This window comes from Sinocyclocheilus anshuiensis, unplaced genomic scaffold, assembly GCF_001515605.1.
Source record: "Sinocyclocheilus anshuiensis isolate Anshui unplaced genomic scaffold, SAMN03320099.WGS_v1.1 scaffold242, whole genome shotgun sequence".
Classification (NCBI taxonomy): Eukaryota; Metazoa; Chordata; class Actinopteri; order Cypriniformes; family Cyprinidae; genus Sinocyclocheilus; species Sinocyclocheilus anshuiensis.
Genome location: NW_015546053.1, coordinates 12693 through 25274, shown reverse-complemented (window position 1 = coordinate 25274; position 12582 = coordinate 12693). Strand labels below are relative to the sequence as shown.

Sequence of the window (12582 nt, the reverse complement as noted above, 5' to 3'; positions counted from 1 at the left end):
CTGGAGAATCCCTCACCTCCGCCTCCAGCCTCCGAGGCCCGGACTCCGCCTCAGCCCGTAGAGCCAGCGGCTCCACCTCGGCTCCTAGCTCCCTCGCCTCCAATGTCACCCGTCGATCCACCAGCTCCACTGGGCTCCCTCGTCCCTCCGGCTCCGCCTTGGTTGGGCGCTGACCCGCCATCGCCTCAGGACTCTGCTCCTCCGGCTGCACCTCATCGCTCCGTCCCACTGGCTCCGTTAGGCTCCTTCCTCCCGCCAGCTCCACCTTGGTCCTCAGTCCCTCCGGCTCTCCTTGGTCGCCAAAGCCCTCGGCTCCACCCTGCCCCCCCGGATCCTCTGCATCCCCCTGGCTCGTTGGCTCTCCGTCTCAGCCTCAGGCTCCTCCACCACTTGCTCCGCCGCCGTTGGTCGGCCCCCTGGAGTCGGCGGCCATTCCTCCTCTATGGCTCCTCCCTCCGTCGGCTCCACCGTGGGTCTCCATCATGGCTGTGGCCTGGGTCCTGCTTGGCTCCTCCTTCTCCGGATCCCTCCTGTTTCCTCCCTGGCTCCTCCCTCCATCGTCTCCTCTCTGGACTCTGTCTGCCGGCCCCCTCCCGGACATCCATCCTCCTCCTGAGCCTCATCCTTAGTTCCCACCCATTTCCCCCCCTCTGTTGTTCTATGGTGCGAGGACGCACCTTCCGGTAGGGGGGTGATATGTCAGGATCATGGACCTGTTTTGTTGTGTTTTGCCCCTGTCTTTGTTCCTGGTTTTCCTTCTATGGTCTTTTTCCTGTCCTCGTTTAGGTTAATTATGATTCCTGGCACCTGTGTTTGTTAATTATCCCCAGTATTTAAGTCCTTGCCTTTACGTTCTGTGTTGGTCGGTTCTACTTATGTTTGTGTGTTTCCTGCCATTTCCAGTGTGGATGTACACTGTGTTCCGTGGATTAAAGACTGTTTTCGTTTATTTGTGCCTCCTGCGTGCTTCCTAAACAGCGAACTGTGACAATTACGGCGTATGATATCTCTTTATCTAAATTGTTTCTCAGCAATGAGATTTAATGGAGAGAAAAATTAAGAAGTTTCATGCTTCTCAGATTGTTCTTCTAGAAATAGACCTAATCGATATGTCTCCTCTACACTGAAAACAATCTGGAACAATTTTTGAATCAATTTTGAAACAAGATAAACAATCACCACTCAGTAAATTTCACAAATAATTACAAAGAAACATACTAAAATAAACACAATAACTCCAGTAAAATAATCCAATAACATTTCATTTACAAAATATAAAACTGACCTGAGTTAAATTATTTGAACTTTACATTCCACATTCATTTACAGCTCTTATGAGAAACATTTGAGACAAAATTGAAGTCTAAATGAAGCACGAGAACTCAAAATTGGTGCTAAATTGGATATGAAACAACACTCTCACAAAATTCATCACATATAAAAGATTAGAAGAACACATGGACGAACAAAACACGTCTATGTGTGAAGGAGTGCAATTAGCATTAGCAACTGTACCACACACACACATAGTGATTCCTGCTCTTTAGCCTATCAGGCCTCATCTAATCGCATACAGGATCTCGCTCGGCATCCTCACTATCTCCGCAGACATAATGGAGGTCCTGTCCAGCGTAATTGTTCAATTAACTCTGTAACCTTGATGCAAGGTGTGCTAGCATTCATGCCCTTCGCAAAGGACAATGGCGTCGTAGAAGGTCACGGTCTGCTGTGAAAGTCAACTATAAAGTAAAGAACACTACATCTACCGGACTGAGCCCCAGAGGCGGTGTCCTTCGCTGAAGGACTGGACATTTACAGGAAATGAACATTTGGCAGTGCTAGAGCTGCTTCATATATTTGTGAAAGTACTTGGTCAATCAATAAACTGAATCAATCGTACAATGAAGTTGATTGTGATGTAGCCAAGTAGGACATGTTCCTGGATAAACATCTTTTGCTGGTCTTGTTAAAAAACATTAATTAATTAATTTCCATTTTACAAGTTTTCTAACTTTTTAGGCATTAATTATTTGCTTGGTTATGTCTAAAACTCACTTGAATTTATAGATCTATCATAGACACATTACCATTGTGCCTTGAAAGTTGGTCTAAAAACAGTTTCTTATAGTTCAAACAGTGCAACCTATATGCTCTTAAGTAGCATAATCCTAAATTGCATTAACTGAAAAAAAGTATGAATAGAAGGCAATGCATGTCTTTTCAAACCATTATGACTTACTTTATTCTGTGGAAGATAAAAGGTTTTTTTTTTTTTTTTGCACTGCATTGACTTTCATTGTACGAAAAAATTCTTCAAAATAACTTCTGTGTTCTGCAGAAGAAAGAAAATCATTCAGGTTTGGAAAAGTTATTTCAGTACTACTTGCATAGACTGTAAAAATTATTTAGTAATTTGGTTATTTCAACGATATTTTGCATAAATATTTTGAAAACTTTTCATTGAAGTTTTCACTATCTCAACTAGTATTTAAGTTGACTTGACTAGAATTTCCCACTCAACAGAAGATGTTCATCCGACATCTTGGTGAGTTTCTCCACAAAGGTTTTCAGATTGTTCTTCAGTGTCTCCTCTACACTGAAAACTATTTGGAACGATTCTTGAAATAATTTTGAAACAACCATTTTGAAAGAATTTTCACTCAGAAGCTACCAGTAAATTTCACAAATAATTACAAAGAAACACATTGAATTAAATGTAAATTTTTGAGGTAGAAATACTAAAATAGTATTTTCTTAAACATACTCCAATAACCTTTGTTGAAATAATTTTTTTTTACAGTGTACGCATGGACAAAAGTTGTCCGTCAGCCGTTGTGGTGAGCTTCTTGGCAAAGGTTGAAAATTTTCTCAACAAATTTGTTTTAAAACTTGTAAGAATAGCAAGAAAAATCAAGTTTTCTGTGTGTGTTTTTTATGAAAAGCACAAGTAAGGTTTAAAGTAGGGATGCACCGATGTATTAGCCGCCGATATTTATCGGACGATTTTTTATTATTTTAAAGCCATCCACATATCGGAAATAGCATGAAAAGGGCCAATACTGATGGTTTATTAATTAATTGCATGGAGACAACGAGTTGCATGTCTGTTGCATAATTCAACATTTTTCTCTGGGCAAAATAATTAAATACTTGCCAAAACAAAATAAAATCTGTACAAAATATACTTGTCAGACAGCATAGTACGGCCTATGCAAACATGACGATGACGCATCCAACGAGTGAAATACCCGCTCTCAGCTGTAAATTCATCATAGGTAAGTCGCAATGGCAATGCACCAGCGTTAGAGTTTATCCGAGGATATGTCACGAACCGCCAAGCATTAGGCCTACATTTAAGTGAAAATGAATGGCAGGTAATATGCAGCTTTTTGTTTGAAACCAGTGTAGAACACGAATTCACACAAGGTCACATCACGCACCTGCAGCGTTTCTGTGAACTGAGAAAACAGAATAAAACAATATAGGCTACAGAAAAAGGAATATATAGGCCTAGACACAAAATATATTTCACTTAAATCATTAACAGATTAACAAAACAAAAGAAAAAAAATTGTGCTGAGCTCCGAAGTTCACTGAAAAGAAAAACGAGACGGCAGAAAGCAGTTTTCTTTATTTTACAAAAGCTTTAAAGTTTTGAATGATGTTTTGCTTCTATCTGTTCTATCTGACTCACACGCACATAAAACAAATTTTTGCTAATTTGACATCGCAGCCTGTTCATTATCAAATTAAAATACAGTTAAAGAAACATAAAAAGTTACACTGCTCAATTTAAATAGTACGTAGTAGGGCCTACAGTCTGTTCCGTTCAGTGTGACCAGCGCCTCACAACTGATATAGCCTTCATGTGAAGGATGATATTTTACGTTGATAATGCGAGTGAAGAACAAAGCTTATAGTTTACATAATAAATAATAGGTTAGCATCCAGATGCTTCGCGAATATGGAAACATTTGGATTCGTGCAGAATGAGAGAGGTAGGCTTCAGTTTCGTTTTTAAATTAATTTGTTTTGGCTTGACGCTTATATTTAGCCTAAATACAACTTTAGAGGATTTGTTGTGGAGAGAAGGGAACTAAAATAGCCTAATTGTGTTTGTAATTATGCTTTTATTTACCATTATTTTAGCCTACATTATTTCTGAATTTAATAATAAAATGCAACATACTGCATTTTTCAACAGCTGTTTTTTCCTCTCAAAATTAACGCTTGTAGGAGTAGAGCTTCTTTTTATCCATCCTGAAACATTGTTAAATAGCTTGAAAAAAAAATTATTTAATGTTTTTATTGCGTTGACAGTTTTTTCTTTTGTTTAATACGTTTGGTCTTTGGTAAATCTAGAAAAGATGATGCTGTATTGGCTATGACTGTATTGGCTAAGACTCTCTTCATGATTTTTTTTCTTTTTGAGCAAATTAAACGCTGTACTTTATTATTATTATTTTTTTATTATTATTATTGGCAAAGAAAAAGTTACAAAAATAACGTTATTAACCTGTATGTTTTCTACTCAAACCGGTTTCACAGAGGAACGCAGGAACAGAAACATTCAAATACCGATTCTGCTCGGAGTGAACCTCTCTCTCTCTCGTTTTTAAGCCCTACTTTATGCAAGTGACCAATATCGGTATCGGTATCGGCCAATAGTTGCTTGCTAAAATCGTTACCGTATCGGCAAAATATCGGTGAAACAAAAAAAATCATATCGGTGCACCCTAGTTTAAAGCATTGTATTTTCTAGTTCTAGTTTCTTATTCCTTCAGTTTCTATAATATGCACGCCAGTGTTAGTATAGTGGTACTCTCAAGATTTAAAGTCCATAGTATTTTTCCAATTAAATATTAAAAGAAATATTCTCCCATGCAGTACTGAGCTGAACTCATTTGGGAATGATAAAATTACATTTTGGCAAGTATTATTTGAGCCCAATGCTGCATTAATTAACTTCTTTAAACTTGATAGTGTCTCATAATCCCAAAGATCTCCGTCAAATACATATGTGTGTAAACATAGAGCAACAATTAAAATTAGGAAAAAACCATAAGTATATTATAGTATTTATTATTAATTTTAAATAGCTTTTATTTTTTTATTTATTTTTTTTATCTCAGTTTGTTTTAGTAATGTTGGTAGTATATTTTTTCTGGTTTTCTATTTTCTTTTTACATTTGTTTTAATATTTATATTAATATTTTATTTTTACTTCCGTTTTAGTAATTCGAGTACTTAAACTTATTTCAATTATTTGCCAGGGCAACATTTCTAATTTTACTGTAAGTTTACGTTTTTCGTCTAATATTTATATACTCATCTAAAATATTTATTTCAACTACCGATTTTTATTAATTTTTTTAATAAAAAAAGTTTCAGTTTGTGATAACAACACTGGAATGAAATGAGGATGAGTAAAGTTGACACAGTATTCATTTTTTAACACTTATGCTGTTCCAATAGCAACGAGGATGTCGATCCTAACCGCGGCATGTATGAATTTTATATGGCTTGTATGCGGTGTTATTTGGCTCAGGCTGGGGTACAGGAGCAAACCAAGCCTGGGTGTGTGTTTGGCGAGCCTGTGGCTGTTTGTTTTCAGAGGGGATCGTTAATTAGGGCCTCCAGCTGTCAGAGGTTCGTTAGTGCGCTCCGCCCCTCCCTATGGAGCTGCCAAATGGGGAAAATGAACACATTTAAGCCAATCTGCACGGAGACAATACATCACGTCTATTACCAACTCTCTTTCACGCACACACAAACTCCCTCTCTTTTCTCTCTCGCACAACATTTATTGGTCCCACATTTCCAGGCCAGATATAACACTGCCATTCCGTTTTAAATGTCACACGCAGTGGTATGAGGATGCGTGAAGGACCTCTGGAACATTCTGGATTATGCATTTTTGTAATGCAGGGTGACTCTGGTGACTTTGACCTTTGAATGCCTTTGACAGAAGAAGAAAACAATTCCTGTATGTGGCCATCGGGCACTTTCTCGCTCACTTTCCTGGCGCCTGCCTCCGTTTCCCTTTTCCCTTTTCTCTTAATAAATCTAAACAGCTGTGGCGGGTCAGTCACATCACAGCTTTCTAGCCATAACTTTCTAGAGTTTAATCTGACACTGAGGGATTGACAACTGATGCTGAAATTTCTCCTTCAGCTTTGGACAAAATTTAAGTACCAGTTCACCCAAAAATGACAGTTTGCTCATCATTTACTCATCTTTTTACATCTTTTACACATTTCACATCATAGCTGTTACTATGTATTTCAACATCCAGAAACGGAACTATGCATTTCATAGTGCTGTTTTTAATATGCCATCTTCTTGTCCTTTGACATTTTTTTTCTTCAGAAGTGAATCGATACATTCTGTATTCATTTACTGTTAATGTTCTGTGACTTGAATAGCAAATATCACTTCTTTAAAGTTCAATGCATTGATTTTCAATGTGATTCTGAAAGTCCAGTTTGTTCTCTTGTAAAAATTGTTTATTAGTGTCAGCAATCTTCACCAGAAGATCACAGTTGTGATTTCTGTAAGTGTTGCAAAAGTCACAAAGACAAAGTAGTCGTCAGCCGTATGTCATTAAAATCATCCGCGAGAACAAAAGTCATCTTTAAATGATTAACACTGAGTCATGCATAAAAGAAAATGTCAATAATTGACCTCCTCTCAGTCTTTGATACACTTAAGAAGAGCATTTCAATGTAATATTTAATATAAATAACTGCAGAAATGATGTCATAGCTTGTAACATTAAATTATATTTGCTTTTGAAATTATTAATCTGATATCTTTGAAGTGCAAATAGGTCAGCAACACACACACACACACACACACACACACACACACACATATATATATATATATATATATCCTGCATGTAGTTTTCCATCAATATATGGAGCTGTTTCAGCAGAATACTAATTTCTCTTCACATCTCTCTGCATTTGAAGTCCAGCATTAGGAAGTCAGATGTTGTCTCATTTTCTTTGAACGCTGATAAATCAGCTCTGGTCAACGGCATTTCTCTCCCTATCTCGTTTAACTGGAGCTCTCTCGCTCTGTGCTCTGGCTGGACACGGCTCTCGTGGTTTGCTGCTGACCTTGACGGCTTCCCATCACTCCCAGTCCAAGGTTCCTCTCAAATCCTTAGAGCTGGAGGCTGTGTCTTCATCTTCACCTGCAGGCCCATTAATTATCAAATGGAATCAATACCCCATTTGATTCGATCAAACTGACCCTACCCGCCCCGACCCGCAACGGTGAAGCGGAAGGGATGCTCGACTGGCCCCTGAGATCTTACATTTGTCTCTCACAGGAGGAGAAATGTTGTGTGTTTCTTTTTAAATAAAATTTTAAATAGCAAAAGAGTGACTAAGGGATTGAAAGATCGAGAGAGGAAAATATACCAGTAATTTTCACATTTTCTCAACCCTTGAAGCTCTAAGGACATAAGCAATCATTCAACAGTGACAAAATTAGTTGTTCACAAAGAAAGTTAACAGCATCCCTTTCTCTCTATATTTTGCATTTGTCCCTATGGAGGAAAAAAATCACAACAAGATCTGTTTAATATCTCTGTTTTGTTTTCGGGGGGATTTCTAGACAGCAGTGAGATTAAATGGATGGCACATGGGGATTTTTATCTTCTGCTCAGACTTTTCTACTAAAAAAAAAAATAAATACTCAGAAATCTTCATGTGTCTCTTCCAGAGTTTCTGTAATAATGTCTCAAATTCAGATTTGCCAACATAAATCAGAGATTTCAATATAAACTTGTCTTGTTCAGTTCTTCCAAGACTGAATGATTCAGATTTCATTTACTCAGGTTGGATGTGCACAGTTCTATAACTTTTGAAAATGAACGAACTATGAAGAAATAATATGCATTTCAACATATTAAAGAATTGCATTAGTTAACTGAATACTTCTCAATCCGAAACACACACAGTGTTCGGCCCCTTAGGCAGGGAACGGGTCCTGAAACACACATAGGTTCAAACAGCTACACATCACTGCGCCTACAGTCTATATCCAGCCATATTAGTGCATTTAAACATCCCTTTATCATTGAAAACACCTGTGCGAAGCAGTGTACCACATCAGTGGGAATAAGAGGATTTTGCACTATTATGGATATATACAGAGTGTATGTTTGTCGCTTTTCCCTCACACGGACAACTGCAAAATATGTGTGTGAATCACATAAAACCTTTCATGATCATGTCTGTTCATTTTAAAATCAAAAGAAAAATTTTGCATTAAGAAAATGAAGCTTACATTGAACTGATACATTATTTCAATGTCAATAAATCACATTTTCCCCAAAATGTGTTACTTTAATGCAATAAAAGTTTACATTTGTGTGTGTGTGTGTGTGTGTGTGTGTGTGTGTGTGTGTGTGTGTGTGTGTGTGTGAGAGAATTTGTGGGAAATAAGCTTATTTGTAAAGAAAACACTGTCTCAATGCAAAAATGTTTGAAAATATTAATTACATTTTCTTTATATTTAAACTTTTTTTTGTTAATTTCTTTTTTTTTTGTTATTGTCATTAATTTATTTTGGGGTGAAATGCAACCTAAACATTTTCATGAGATTCACCCTTGGTTTCAAAAATATATTGACAATATCTGATCTCGTATATCGTAAAGCTCTCTCTCTCATTTGTGTGATGCTTATGTGCAGGTTATGGATTATGAGCGATCATTTTCAGGCTGCAGTAGATCAAAAGCAGTTAGTAAGAGCACATCTCCGTGACTGCAGAATACTGAGGGGTCTGTATATCGACAGGGCTCTTGTTTGTTTGTGTGAGTGTGTTTATAAGGGCATATTGATGTGTGTGTGTGTATGTTGAGTATATAAATATCCACGCGTGTCCCAGCTGAGCTGGGTGTGAGTGGCAGGAAGTGGTTATGTAAGGAGTCACAATGGGCTGCAGTGGACAGCCTGACCACAGATCAGGTCAACCAAGTGTGACACCAACAGCTTCTCACTGACACCTCGCTGACACTGTCTGTCACCAGGCCTGTCTGTCCCACTCTGAGTGTGTGTGTGTGTGTGTTTGTGTGTGACGGCTTTTATGGTCCTATAGCTCCCTCGTACATACCTGCATCACTTCTGTCAATTCCCTATTCACGTTCTTTTGCCCCCAAATGCAGATATAGTCTTTGGATGTGTATACTTTATTAACAGGGCGGCTCACTCTCAATAAAATGGCAATTTTTGCATCTGTGATTAATACACTTACACTGTTAAATTATAGTAACCGTTTGTAACATGTTTCTTCAGCAAACACTGTACAACCAGAAGCTAAACAACAACAAAAAAGAAAGACAATTTATCCTCGCCAAGGTACGCAATAAAAAAATAAAAAAATAAATGCTTCAGGTAATCTAAAAAATGTGTTATATGTACTGTAGTAACATCTAAATAAACAATTTTTATTCAAGTGAAAAATACAATTTAATACGACTGAATAACGTTGTATTACTCTACATAATCAGTCATTTTAAACTGGTATGTCAGGTAGATGTCATTTTTAATTTTTACAGTGTTCCGAAAAGTACATTAAAGAGCAACAGGTAGATTCCCAGACTAATATGAAGCTATTGACCGAAACACACAGCAAGCAAACTTCCTCCTTAATCTAAAAGCACAGAGTCCCAAGCAAGTTTACTCACTTTTTGTGTTTTTCCTGTGCAGCTGCTCCCATAGCAAGTGTAAAAGTGTCCAAATAATTCCTGTCGTATAATTCCTACTGTCCAGGATAGCTATACGACAAATGCAGAGTATGAATTTTCTGTTTACTAAGCAATCTAGCTGGAAAATACACTTTATAACTGAAAACTGTAATTACACTTTACAATATAGTTTGTTATATTGTAATAACATTGTAAGTGCATGCTAATTACTGAGTAATAGTGAAAAATTTGGTAATGTGTAAATATTTTGTGGAGCTGCTTAAACTTTGTCATTATTTTTACTGTAGTAATTCATTAAATTCACATGCAATCTGTAACATGAATATATAAAAATAAAAGGACTTGAATAAAGGTTACTTGATAGTAATCTAAAGTGTTGCCAAAATCAAAAGAATTACATTTTCTAAAATGTGTGACAAATAAGAATAGTTTTGTGAGCTAACAAATTATTATTATTATTATTATTATTAAAATGATTGTTATTACTTTTCTTGTTACAATATTAATTAACCATTTAACAAAAAAGTGTATTTTTTATTTTTTTTCTTAACAAAAAGTTAAGTTTCAACTTAATTAAAACACATAATTACAACTATTCAGATTCTTTAACAATCCCACGCTAAGCCCAAACTGACTGATGAAGGAAAAGGTTAATATTTACCCGTATTTTTCATTTCTAATATAAATCCAGTCATTTAGAAGAAGCTGTTAAATCCAAAGACATCAGATAACAGAAGACGGCCGTCTCGCCGCTACCATTCACTACCTTCCACAGAACACGGCGCACTAATCTTGTAAAATCCACTAATTAAGTGAGAGATGATGTTTTGAGAGCGAGCCGAGGCTGTCCGCACAATTAACCCCAGCGTCCCTCCCCTCCGTTCCCAATACCTCCATCATTGAGGGAGAACGACAAGTGCACTTATGAGCAAAGTGTCTTTCCCAAAAATTTTCCCAGGAAGCCAAGCCTCCAGCCACGACGCAATCAACAAGTTTAAGAGGAACGGAGAAACCCTTTGCTCGGACCTACATCGGTGAGGCTTAAAACTTTCAGGTATGCATGTCACAGTTTGGCATGTGGACATCAACATCGACTAGAACAAGAGGAAGGTGTGTTTCCCTGTACAAGGGGACTCACCTGATGTGCATGTCCAGCTGTTTTGGAGGCAGATGTTTCTCTCCTCCTCTGTCCGGACACCCGAACCGGTGACCCTCCCCTCCACTCAGCCCACGTTCCAGGACCCCTCGCGCTCCCACACAAAAACACACACACTCACACGGGGGGTGACAAGGAGGTCAGACGGGGCCAAGAACAATCCCAGCTGCCAGCACAAAAGAGCAGGCGAACACACAGCGGTCTGCTGCCGCAAGAGTGTGTGTGTGTGTGTGTGTGTGTTTGTGGGCGCACAGCGGCGGTGACCACGCTCTCCCTCTCTCTCCTCCCTCACTTTCCAAGCGGGATCGTCTCAGATATGACTGGAGTCAGAGGATGCGAGTCTGTTTCCTTCTCTGGCGTGCTCCCCGCTTTGGCTGTCTCTCTTTCCTCGTTGCGCTTCTTTTCTTTTCATTTCCTCTTGGGAAAGCTGCACGCACTGGTCGTCTCTTCACCCGCTCCCTCTCTCTCTCTCTCTCTCCTCAATCGCTAGTAAATATAAAAGAAATGCTTGTACGGCCCCTACCTCTCTCTCTCTCTCTCTCTCTCTCTCTCGTTTCTTTCTCGTTTACACTCCCTCCTCCCCACCCCCCTCACTTTTCTTTCTCACTGTCAAAGCTGCCTTTCAAATGCTGATTAGCACACAGAGTAAAAGAGAGCGAGGGAGAGTGGAGTTATGGCTAGTGTTCGGCTAAGATTCCGTCACATTCGACTTGAACAACACTTCTCTCAGACAAACGCATACTTGAGTCTCCGTCCTCTACCGATATCATCTCGCCCCAATGGGCTCACGCTAACATACACTGAGCGAATAAACCCGCTCTGACTGTTTCGCGCACCCGCGCCCCTCTTCCACCCCTCCCCAGTTCGTTCTTCTTGCCCTCAAACACTACTCAGAATATTGATACATCACCCCCTCCTCCTTTCTTTCCTCCGTTTCTCTCTCTCTCTCCATCACTCACTTTCTCCGCTGAATACTGATAGGCTGTCTAGTCCGTGGTCTGGGTTTCAAATTCTCATTCTCTTTCTCTCTTTCCTCTGTGCGCTCTCACAAAAGCTCTCCGTAACATAAAGGCAAAAACGGCAGAAGTTAATGCACTGGGCACAACATAAATTCACTTAAGTACCATTTCAGATTATGTCAAGCCAAAAATTGGAGTAAGCGCTCCGGAAGGAGGAGAAAAGAATGCCTGCGGCTGTAAACTGTCAAACGTGATGCGGATGTGATGGGATATTGAGAAAATAAAGAAGTGCGTGAAAATTAGTAAGGGAACACTTACTTTTGCTGTTGTCAGGGAGCGGGACAGAAAGAGATAGTGAGTGAAAGAGAGAAAACCATAGAAACCATAGAAGACCCCCTCAGAAGTTTAAACAGCTGACTGCAAAGTTGTCAAAATCACATCCGATAGCACAAACACACACATTTTTTCCAGCTGAATGAGGACGTACCATCAGTGATTCTCAACACTAAGCCTCAAGTCTGTTCTGTTGTGGGTATAATCAGAATGAGCTTTTAGAATCAGAATCAGAAGTTATAGTAATATAGTATAGTAATATAATATAATATAGTAGAGAATAGTGGGGCACACTTTTGACTTTCTCAGTTTGTGTAAATCTACTTGGGGTTCAAGAGTATTTTTCTGCATTAATTTCACATATTTAGTACAAATATGTTGTCTTGTTTCATTAAAGGAGACATATTATGCC

At 38.6% G+C, this 12582-nt stretch overlaps 1 protein-coding gene across 1 annotated transcript in view; it reads right to left on the bottom strand.

Annotated features, from left to right (window-relative positions):
- The window catches only part of LOC107699220 (neuronal PAS domain-containing protein 1-like), a 56147-nt gene extending 45046 nt beyond the window's left edge, over positions 1-11101 (bottom strand). Inside the window, exon 1 of the mRNA XM_016500416.1 lies at positions 10861-11101. The gene's annotated coding sequence lies outside the window, so the exon portion shown is untranslated. The remainder of the gene's footprint in view (positions 1-10860) is intronic.
- Between the last annotated feature and the right edge of the window lie 1481 nt (positions 11102-12582).